Source organism: Symphalangus syndactylus, chromosome 6 (assembly GCF_028878055.3).
Source record: "Symphalangus syndactylus isolate Jambi chromosome 6, NHGRI_mSymSyn1-v2.1_pri, whole genome shotgun sequence".
NCBI lineage: Eukaryota > Metazoa > Chordata > Mammalia > Primates > Hylobatidae > Symphalangus > Symphalangus syndactylus.
Window position 1 is genome coordinate 95379152 of NC_072428.2, and position 12175 is coordinate 95391326.

At 39.6% G+C, this 12175-nt stretch overlaps 1 protein-coding gene across 15 annotated transcripts in view; it reads right to left on the reverse strand.

The window, feature by feature from the left end:
- SRPK2 (SRSF protein kinase 2) overlaps nucleotides 1-12175 on the reverse strand; it is a 299803-nt gene that overhangs the window by 198023 nt on the left and 89605 nt on the right. The gene's annotated exons all lie outside the window — the stretch shown is intronic.

The following is a 12175-nucleotide window of genomic DNA, read 5'->3' on the forward strand; positions in this document are numbered from 1 at the left end:
AGCTGTCAAGTTATCCACGGAACTCTAGTTCTGAATAGAGAATACAATCCTTTCCCTCTTATTTTACAACTCTGGTGAAGAAAGCAAGCGAATAGCAGGCAGGTGCAGCTAAACATGTCCTGGAAACACAAAGGCAGCTCAAAAGGAAGATTTAATTTAAGGGTCAGATTTTTTAATATACAAGAGCTAATGAACTACCTTGAAGGGAGACTTAATTATGACTTTTCCCAATACTGGGTGGGAGGGGAGGTAATCAAAGTAATTAATTTTTAGTGCTATTTTGGTACTCCTACTACTGAAAAATTTAGAAGTACAAATGCCATTCCATCTGCTGTGGTGGATACAAAGAGGCTTTTCTTCAAGCAAGAAAGCTTTATTATTAAAAAAGAAGAAGAAAAATTCTATGACCTTTTTAAAAGGATAAACATATGATCACCCAAAAAGAAGTATAGACAACCAATGTGTAATAAGTAAGTGCTTTGCTCTAGAACTTAGTCTGTTAAGTTGGTGAACAGAATCACTGACCAGCAGGAGAGAAAAGCCGGCTTGCACTCTCACAGCCCTTGCTGGCAGTGCCATCCGTTTGTCATCTGACATGTGCTCTCTATTTTTTCCAAACGTTATTAAACTCTCACCTTTAAAAACACTTCTGGAGAAAAATTAACAAAGATATACCTCTACAAAATCCCGACTACAATGCCCCGCAGCTGTTAAAAAATATTAGTAAATATGATTTCCTACAGAATCCAGGTAAGTTTATGTTAAAAGTGTATAAGTGTTAAGACTGTGAGCGAGGTTTTTTCCCCCTTATTTCCACATTTTTGAATTTTCTAAGTTTAACTTTAAGTATATATTTTATAATCAGAAATAATATATGCTTTATCTTTTATAATCATCATAGTAACTTCACAGTGAAGTGGGATATACAATGGTGATGAACAGTATGAGCTTTGGTACATTATTTGGACTCAAAAGATAGCTCCTGAAATTCAAATTACTTTCTATCTGTAATTCTGGATTCCATCATGTATCTCCTAAGATTGTGGTGAGGTTAACATAAAATAACATATGCAAAAGTGTTTTTGCAAACTGCTTAGCAAAGTGGGAGAACTTAGTAATATAAACTGATAGCTTTACTACTACTATAGTTATGGGTTCGTCACCCAAATATACCCCAAAATTAGCAGTTTAGTGTTAAGAGTTTTTGTTGCTCCACCTGGAGATCCTAACAGTTTACATTGTTTTCATGGAAAATTCTGCACTAAGGGGAATTTCAAAAAAAGGCTGGAAACAAACCCTGACCTTCTTTTGCCAACAACCAACTGTAAAACAGACTGAGTTGGCACCTGAATATTTCTTCTGCTCTCCCTTCTCTTATGCTATCTTCCAAGCACTGACAAGATTATGTTCTCTGAGCACTCTAGAAAACCCATTCTTGAGCAGGCTGGATGTGTTTATGTGCAAAAATGTTCAGGCAGTTGTTATTTATAAAAATTGGAAAGCCCTGTATATTAGAACTCTTATTTAGGGTAACCAACAGGAGGAGGGGATTTCCTTAAAGAATGATGGGCATGTACTCATTTTCATATAATTGTATGGACTTTAATATAACCTTCATTCTGATGACTACCAAGAAACTATAATCCAAAATTCTTCTGGTAGTACTACTTTTCCAATTGGCAAGACCACTTCTGCAGTTCCTAAAGCACCCGACACCTAAACCTTTAATGTATCACAAGGTGGAAAGTGGTTTCTGCTTATTCAACTAAAGATTCTTTTCCTACAGAGAGCTGAGACTATTTTACCATTTTGTCTAATTCAATCTACATAGTAGCTTATTAAGAGGACACTGTCAGCCACAGTATCACAGTTTCATAATTAAGTACTTAGATTACTTAAAACTCCACGAAAGCTAAACAGGATTTCTCTCTCTGTAATCTTTCATCCTGGTTGGAGCTGTCATCATTTCTGGCCCCTACTAGGTCTCCTACCCCTCATACTTTCCTAATCCTCAACGCACACCACTGCAGAATCTTGCTTAGGGCCCTTCAGTGCTGCTTCATTTCCTACGGCCCCAGTCCTTTGCTTCGGTGCGCTTCTGATCACTCCCCTATAAAAATATAACGGGAGTTATGGACCATAATGTCTCCAAAAAAGGTGCACACAAACTTTGCATACACTCACAAGAATACTATTTACTTAATGCTCTTAAAATTCCAAATATAAGTAACACAACTCAATCTTTAATTTCAAAAAGGAATTAAAAACTTCTTCCGGCAAGTCTATAAATATTTGCTGAAGGTTACAAGAAAAAAAAAGCTCATTTTACCTAAAAGAAAAAAAATACATTAAAAGTATAGACAGTATGTCCATTTTTCTTTAAAGAATCTACAAACTTCAGAATGATAAACTTTCCCACTCACTAAACATTTCGTTTTATGGGAGCCTTCATCATTAAAGTATCCTAGGATAGTTATTCAGCTAAAGGCCTTTCTGAAAATTCAATTCATCAGCACTTTGTGTATATTTTAGCGTATACATGTGTATCTACACATAACACATGAGTATCTGCATTAAGGCTCTACCCTTAATTAGCCATTCAGAAACCCAGAACTGCAAAAACATGCCAGAAACTAGAAACCCATCTTTTAGAAAAACACCAATCTGTGGCAAACCACCAAAAATACCTAGCGAACAACTATCATGAAAGCATGCTGACCCAGAGTGGCCAAACAGTCACATTTTTTTCAGACTATGGAAACTATAGAGACTTTCATGTAAAATATCTCCAATTTTAAAGCACTGCCAACCACATGATCACATCTACAGAAGTGATTCAGCCCACATCCACCAGTTTGCCTCCTGTGACATTATAGATCTTACTTATCCATTTTGCAGACAGATACTGGTGCCAACCCTGGGCCACACACTCTGTTACACAAGGATAAACACGAAGTCTCAGTTTATGTCCCTGAGGGGCTCATAAGCCAGTAGAGGAGAAAAAAATCACACAGACATAACGCCATAAGCACTGTGGTCTGCACAATGACAGAGGTAGGCAAAGGAACTCCTCACACATGGGGGAGAAGGAGTCAGGGAAATCCTCCCTCTGGGGGTGAGATGTGATGAGTCCTAGTAGGTCTGAGCCAAACAGAAAGGAAGACACAGAGGGGCCAGGCTGCAGCAGAGAAAACATGGAAAGCAAAGGTGTAAGGCTAGGGAGATGAGCCTGGGAGGTATACTGCTGAGTCTAAGACCCCATGAGGTACTGGGAAGGGGAACAGCTGAACCAACTAAAGTTCAGAGAACAGGGAGAGACTGAAGACAAACACAGGTAGTAGATAAAACCATGATAATGGATCCTACATCAGTGCACAGAACCCAGCAAGTCTAGTAAATGAATTCAGAATTGTAATATTTTAGTAAAATGTTCTCTTTACTAAAGAAATATTAAATGTAAAAAATATGAAAAAATAGGCTGGGCGTGATGGCTTACCTGAGCTCAGGAGTTCAAGGCCAGCCTGTGCAACATGGCAAAACTCCATGTCTACCAAAAGTATAAAACTTTAGCAGGGCATGGTGGCACACTCCTGTAGTTCCAGCTACTCGAGAGACTAAGGAGAGAGGGTTGTTTGAGCCTAGGAGGCAGAGGTTGTAGTAAGCCGAGACTGTGCCACTGCACTCCAGCTCAGGTAACATAGTGAGACCTTGTCTCAAAATAAATAAATAAATAAATAAAATGAAAGTCACATACAAAGAAGAAAATTTTGGATCACCCATAATCCTACACTACTGCTACATATTTCTTTTCCATCTAGAACTCTCCAATGACATTCTTTTCCCCAATCTTTATTCTACTTATTTTTCCTTTGATCCTAGTTTTTGGCACATCTATTATAAGCCTACTCAAACCTTTTGTGGAATGAAATGAAGCATTAAAAAACTAAGTTATGTCTCAATTTTAAAAGCCAAATCTACCCTTCCACAAATACACAATATTAACGTCAACTGCTTCAGACTTTTTACACCCTTTCCATCAGACAACCCACAATCTAGAAGGGGCTCGGTTGTGCACAAAGTACAACCCTCCTTAACTGCCTTAGTTGACTAAACACTGTAATAAAAGTAAAGAGCTGTTTTGGGCATCAAAGGACATTACCAAAGAAGTGAAAAGGCAACCTACAGAATGAAAAAAAATCTGCACATCATATATCTGATAAGGGTCAAGAGTATGTAAAGAACTCTTACAACTCACCAACAAAAAAAAAAAAAAGGCAGAAATAAAGATATTCTTTGAAACCAACGAGAACAAAGACACAACATACCAGAATCTCTGGGACACGTTCAAAGCAGTGTAGAGGGAAATTTATAGCACTAAATGCCCACAAGAGAAAGCAGGAAAGATCCAAAATTGACACCCTAACATCACAATTAAAAGAACTAGAAAAGCAAGAGCAAACACATTCAAAAGCTAGCAGAAGGCTAGAAATAACTAAAATCAGAGCAGAAATGAAGGAAATAGAGACACAAAAAACCCTTCAAAAAATTAATGAATCCAGGAGCTGGTTTTTTGAAAAGATCAACAAAATTGATAGACCGCTAGCAAGACTAATAAAGAAAAGACAGAAGAATCAAATAGATGCAATAAAAAATGAAAAAGGGGATGTCACCACTGATCCCACAGAAATACAATCTACCATCAGAGAATACTACAAACACCTCTATGCAAATAAACTAGAAAATCTAGAAGAAATGGATAAATTCCTCGACAAATACACCCTCCCAAGACTAAACCAGGAAGAAGTTGAATCTCTGAATAGACCAATAACAGGTTCTGAAATTGTGGCAATAATCAATAGCTTCCCAACCAAAAAGAGTCCAGGACCTGATGGATTCACAGCTGAATTCTACCAGAGGTACAAGGAGGAACTGGTACCATTCCTTCTGAAACTATTCCAATCGATAGAAAAAGAGGGAATCCTCCCTAACTCATTTTATGAAGCCAGCATCGTCCTGATACCAAAGCCTGGCAGAGACATAACCAAAAAAGAGAATTTCAGACCAATATCCTTGATGAACATTGATGCAAAAATCCTCCATAAAATACTGGCAAACCGAATCCAGCAGCACATCAAAAAGCTTATCCACCATGATCAAGTGGGCTTCATCCCTGGGATGCAAGGCTGGTTCAACATACGCAAATCAATAAATGTAATCCAGCATATAAACAGAACCAAAGACAAAAACCACATGATTATCTCAATAGATGCAGAAAAGGCCTTTGACAAAATTCAACAAACCCTTCATGCTAAAAACTCTCAATAAATTAGGTACTGATGGGACGTATCTCAAAATAATAAGAGCTATCTATGACAAACCCACAGCCAATATCATACTGAATGGGCAAAAACTGGAAGCATTCCCTTTGAAAACTGGCACAAGACAGAGATGCCCTCTCTCACCACTCCTATTCAACATAGTGCTGGAAGTTCTGGCCAGAGCAATCAGGCAGGAGAAGGAAATAAAGGGTATTCAATTAGGAAAAGAGGAAGTCAAATTGTCGGTGTTTGCAGGTGACATGATTGTATATCTAGAAAACCCCATCGTCTCAGCCCAAAATCTCCTTAAGCTGATTAGCAACTTCAGCAAAGTCTCAGGATACAAAATCAATGTACAAAAATCACAAGCATTCTTGTACACCAATCACAGACAAACAGAGAGCCAAATCATGAGTGAACTCCCATTCACAATTGCTTCAAAGAGAATAAAATACCTAGGAATCCAACTTACAAGAGATGTGAAGGACCTCTTCAAGGAGAACTACAAACCACTGCTCAATTAAATAAAAGAGGATACAAACAAATGGAAGAACATTCCATGCTCATGGGTTGGAAGAATCAATATCGTGAAAATGGCCATACTGCCCAAGGTCATTTACAGATTCAATGCCATCCCCATCAAGCTACCAATGACTTTCTTCACAGAATTGGAAAAAACTACTTTAAAGTTCATATGGAACCAAAAAAGAGCCCGCATCGCCAAGTCAATCCTAAGCCAAAAGAACAAAGCTGGAGGCATCACACTACCTGACTTCAAACTATACTACAAGGCCACAGTAACCAAAACAGCATGGTACTGGTACCACAACAGAGACATAGATCAATGGAACAGAACAGAGTCCTCAGAAATGATGCCACATATCTACAACTATCTGATCTTTGACAAACCTGACAAAAACAAGAAATGGGGAAAGGATTCCCTATTTAATAAATGGTGCTGGGAAAACTGGCTAGCCATATGTAGAAAGCTGAAACTGGATCCCTTCCTTACACCTTATACAAAAATTAATTCAAGATGGATTAAAGACTTAAATGTTAGACCTAAAACCATTAAAATCCTACAAGAAAACCTAGGCAATACCATTCAGGACATAGGTGTGGGCAAGGACTTCATGTCTAAAACACCAAAAGCAATGGCAACAAAAGCCAAAATTGACAAATGGGATCTAATTAAACTAAAGAGCTTCTGCACAGCAAAAGAAACTACCATCAGAGTGAACAGACAACCTACAGAATGGGAGAAAATTTTTGCAATCTACTCATCTGACAAAGGGCTAATATCCAGAATCTACAATGAACTCAAACAAATTTACAAGAAAAAAAACAAACAACCCCATCAAAAAGTGGGTGAAGGACATGAACAGACACTTCTCAAAAGAAGACATTTATGCAGCCAAAAAACACATGAAAAAATGCTCATCATCACTGGCCATCAGAGAAATGCAAATCAAAACCACAGTGAGATACCATCTCACACCAGTTAGAATGGCCATCATTAAAAAGTCAGGAAACAACAGGTGCTGGAGAGGATGTGGAGAAATAGGAACACTTTTACACTGTTGGTGGGACTGTAAACTAGTTCAACCATTGTGGAAGTCAGTGTGGCGATTCCTCAGGGATCTAGAACTAGAAATAACATTTGACCCAGCCATCCCATTACTGGGTATATACCCAAAGGACTATAAATCATGCTGCTATAAAGACACATGCACACATATGTTTATTGCGGCACTATTCACAATAGCAAAGACTTGGAACCAACCCAAATGTCCAACAACGATAGACTGGATTAAGAAAATGTGGCACATATACACCATGGAATACTATGCAGCCATAAAAAATGATGAGTTCATATCCTTCGTAGGGACATGGATGAAACTGGAAAACATCATTCTTAGTAAACTATCGCAAAGACAAAAAACCAAACACCGCATGTTCTCACTCATAGGTGGGAACTGAACAATGAGAACTCATGGACACAGGAAGGGGAACATCACACTCCGGGGACTGTTGTGGGGTCGGGGGAGAGGGAGGGACAGCATTAGGAGATATACCTAATGCTAAATGACGAGTTAATGGGTGCAGCAAACCAACATGGCACATGGATACATATGTAACAAACCTGCACATTGTGTACATGTTCCCTAAAACCTAAATAATAAAAATAAATAAATAAAAAAGAGAAAAAAAAATAAAATAAATAAATAAATAACCCAATTAAATAACAAGTAAATAATTTCTTTGAGACAGAGTTTCACTCTTGTCTCTCAGGCTGGGGTACAATGGTGTGATCTGGACTCACTGCAACTTCCACCTCCCGGGTTTAAGTGATTCTCCTGCCCCAGCCTTCTGAGTAACTGGGACTAGTGGCACCTGCCACCATGCCTAGCTAATTTTTTGTATTTTTAGTAGAGACAGGTTTCACCATGTTGGCTGGGCTGATCTTCAACTCCTGACCTCAGGTGATCTGCCTACCTAGGCCTCCCAAAGTGCTGGGATTACAGGCGTGAGCCATTGCACCCGGCCAGCAAGCAAAGGATTTCAACAGTCATTTCTCTAAAGATATAAAAATGGCCAAAAACACATGAAAAGATGCTTAACATCAGTCATTAGGAGAATGCAAATAAAAACCATGAAATACCACCTCACACCCATCAGGACATCTACAAACAGAAATACAGACAATAAGTGTGTAGGCAAGGATGTAGAAAACTGGAACCCTTGTACACTGCTGGTGATTATGTAAAGTAGCTCAGATGGTCATCATGTAAAATAGTTCTGACACTGTGAAAAAGTTTGGTGGTTCCTCAAAAACTAAAGCACAAAAATTAATCTACGACCCAGCAATTACATTCCTAGGTTTATACTCAAAAGAAAGAAAACAAGTACTCAAATCTTTGTACAGGAATGTTGGTACAGTTCTATTCATAACTAAAAGGAAGAAACAATCCAAATGCCATCAGTGGGTGAGTAAACAAATTGTGGTACATATATACAATGTAATAATATTCAGTCATAAAAGCAAGTGAAGTTTGACAAATGCTACAACATGGATGGACCTTAAGGACAAAAATAAATAAAAATTAAAAATTAAATTTACATGAACAAATAATTTCAAGATGAAGTACTGATACATGCTACAAAGTAGATGAACCTTGGCTGGGCACAGTGGCTCACACCTGTAATCCCAGCACTTTGGGAGGCCAAGGTGGGGGGATCAGAAGGTCAGGATTTCGAGACCAGCCTGGCCAATATAGTGAAACTACATCTCTACTAAAAATACAAAAATTAGCCAGGCATGGTGGTGCACGCCTGTAGTCCCAGCTACTTGGGAGGCTGAGACAGGAGAATCGCTTGAACCCAGAATGTGGAGCTTGTGGTGAGCCAAAATCATGCCACTGCACTCTAGCCTGGGCAACAGAGTGAGACTCCGTCAAAAAAAAAAAAAAAAAAGAAGGGGGGAGTAGATGAACCTTGAAAACATTATACTATGTAAACAAAGTCAGACACAAATGGTCATTAAATATGTTAAATTTCCAGAATAGGTAAACTTATTCTGTTATTCCCTACTTCTTTTGTGCCAGCATCTGGCGAACTGGTGGCCGCCAGATGCTGGCGCAAAGGAAGTAGAGAACAACTGCTAAGAAAGTGCTAATGGCGCAAAGGTATAACTGCTAATGGATATGGAGTTTCTTTCTGGAATGATGAAAATGTTCTGGAATTAAGATAATGGTATTGGTCACACACTATGTGATATACAAAAAAAAAAAAAAAAAATTCGTGAGCAACCGCTCTTTCAGAGCTGCAATGCCATACACCATGGAATGAACTCTTTCTCCCCAAAATTCACATGTTCAAACCCCAACCTCCAATGTGACTGAATCGGAGAATGGAACTAAGGTCAGAAGTGCGGGCCCCTAATACGACAAAACTGTGGCTTGTAAGAAGAGGAAAAGAGGGATGTCCACCACCAATGACAACAACATCCCTACCTCGGCCTCCACCATGGCTGGCACCCTCATCTCAGCCTTCCAGCCTCCAGAACTGTGAGAGAAGTATTTTCTGTTGTTACAGCAATATGGTCTACAGTATTTTGTTATAGCAGCCAAAGCTGACTAACACACCACAGAAAACAGCAAAACCAAAACCACTTGTCAAATGCTGTTTTCCCATATTCAATCTTTGGAATCACATGCAGATACCAGTTTTCTTTTTTAATTAAACACAATTTTCGTCACTCCTTTTCTGCTTGTTTGCCTTTCCTAGAGGAGACAGCAACAGGAAAGCTGGTGCTCCCTGGAACTGAGCACACCCACACACTTGTGGTTGTCTCTCATGGACCCTGGGACCCTACCCTTCCAGACTGCCAGCTGCTCTATTTTGTCTCTTCTGCGGCCACAGACATACCTCGCTGCCCACTGTTTTTACACTCTGTTGTCAACTTTCCTTTTATATCCAGCCTGCTATTTCTATGTTGCCAACCAGGGTATGCAGGTAGTCGCACTTGTGCCCTAACCACAATACAACGCAGGTACAACATCTGCCTGTTGACTCTTTCTAGCACTGCTTGTGCTCAAGTTGCGCTCCCGTTATTGACAAGTTTAATGAGCTCTGATTCTAGAAAAAGGGAGGCAGAAAAACCCAAACAACCTCCATCCCCCCAAAAAGAAAATGCTCTGAAGACAAAAGCAGATACATGGTGGAGATGAAGAAGAAATTGTTTCAAGTTACCACAAAAACAGAATCAAAAGCCCAAAGACCAGCGGACACTGCTCAGCCAGCAAAACCAGAAAGAAGAGTACTCTGCCTAACTGATGCATATAAAAGGCCAGTTACTGGGTGTGAGTCAAGAAGCTCAAACAAGAAAAAAAAAAAAAAAGGAGGGACGGGGAAGGCCAGGGAAAGACAAACCCCATGGAACCAAGTTTTCTTTGGGTCAAAAAAATTCCTCCCTCTGCCCACACCCAAGTGCCTAGTTTCGGTGACAGGGCAGCAGAGACACCATATCACCTTTCTTCCTTGAAAGAAGAATCTTCAAATCTAAGACTTTTTAAGATGTGAAAAAACAATCTCAAGTGGTAGAGAAGCATACAATGTATTTTAGAATGCTTCAAAACACTGAAAATGTAACATTCTGATGTTCAAAGTACTACCATTTATGCTACTCCGGACAAGTCAAAACCTTGCTACAGCTACTGTCAAAAGCGTGATCATAAAAAGTGCTTTGGCCAGGCGCGGTAGCTCACACCTGTAATCCCAGCACTTTGGGAGACCAAGGAGGGAGGACTACTTGAGCCCAGGGTTCAAAATTAGCCTAAGCAACACAGCAAGACCCCATCTCTACAAAAAAAATGCCAAAAAATTACCCTGGCATGGCGGCGTGCACCTGTGGTCCCAGCTATTTGGGAGGCTGTGGTGGGAGGATCGCTTGAGCCCAGGAGGTTGAGGCTGCAGTGAGCCGAGATTGTGCCACTGCACAGCCTGGGCAACAGAGCAAGACTCCGTCTCAAAAAAAAAAAAAAAAAAAATTAAATTAGCCACATGTGGTGGTGCATACCTGCAGTCCCAGTTACTCAGGAGGCTGAGGTAGGAAATCACTTGAGCCTGGAAGTTTGAGGCTGCAGTGAGCTATGATCATGCTACTGCACTCTAGCCTGAGCAACAAAGTGAGACTTGTCCCCACTCTAAAAATAAAAACAACTATTGTGCTCATCAGTAAGCAAATTGATTAACTCTACTCCCCACAAATCTTTAGCAAGCTTCCCTTTCTTCTAGGTACCTCGGAATAGACCGCACAATTCTATTGTGTACGCAGTCTTCAAAAGCAAGAGCTCTGAGATCAGAAAGGCTGAATCTCAGCCCTGCACCTCAGATGCAATTTTACAGGAGCTCCTGCTGGCTGCAGATAAAATCATATGAATCAACAAATATAATAAAACCCAAACATTCCTGAATCCATAAGTCACTTAATTAATTTCATCTTTTTGGAAGCCAGTAAATCAACTATTTTCAATGTGCTAAGCAAAAGGAAATAACCAAGCATGCATCCTGACTTTCCCTCACAAACTCAACCTGAAGTATACAAATAGTTGATATGAGAATATTTATCTTTTTTGTAGAAATGAGGTCTCACTATGTTTCCCACTCTAGGCTCAAATTCCTGGCCTCAAGTGATCCTCCCACCTTGGCCTCCCCCAAGTGCTGGGATGACAGGCATGAGACACCACAATGGGCAAGAAAGTTTCTCTTTACAAAATATTCCAGAAATGAATAAATAAGGAATAATAAAATTACACTATCACCATTTGAAACAACTAATGAATTAATGAATGTAGGCAATGGTCAGTGGGCAATAACATCACAAAAGACAAGACAATCAGGCATTATACACATGTAAGGGGAAAAAAAAGTTAGGACTTAACTTTTGTCAAAAGGTAATGATTTTAAAAAAACAATTTTTCTTTTTTTTTTTTTTTTTTTTTTTTTTTTTTGAAAAAATTACTGGGCGCAGTGGCTCAAGCCTGTAATCACAGCACTTTGGGAGGCTAACACAGGCAGATTGCCTGAGCTCAGGAATTTGAGGCCAGCCAGGGCAACATAGTAAAACCCCATCTCTACCAAAATACAAATAAATTAGCAGGGTGTGGTGATGCGCATCTGTAATTCCAGCTACTCAGGCAGATGAGGTGGGAGAATCACTTGAAACCAGAAGGCAGAGGTTGCAGTAAGCCAAGATCACACCACTGCACTCCAGCCTGGGCGACAGAGTGAGACTCTGTCTCAAAAAAAAAAAAAAAAATGCAACGGACACGATGAACTGTTGGAGGGGCACCAAG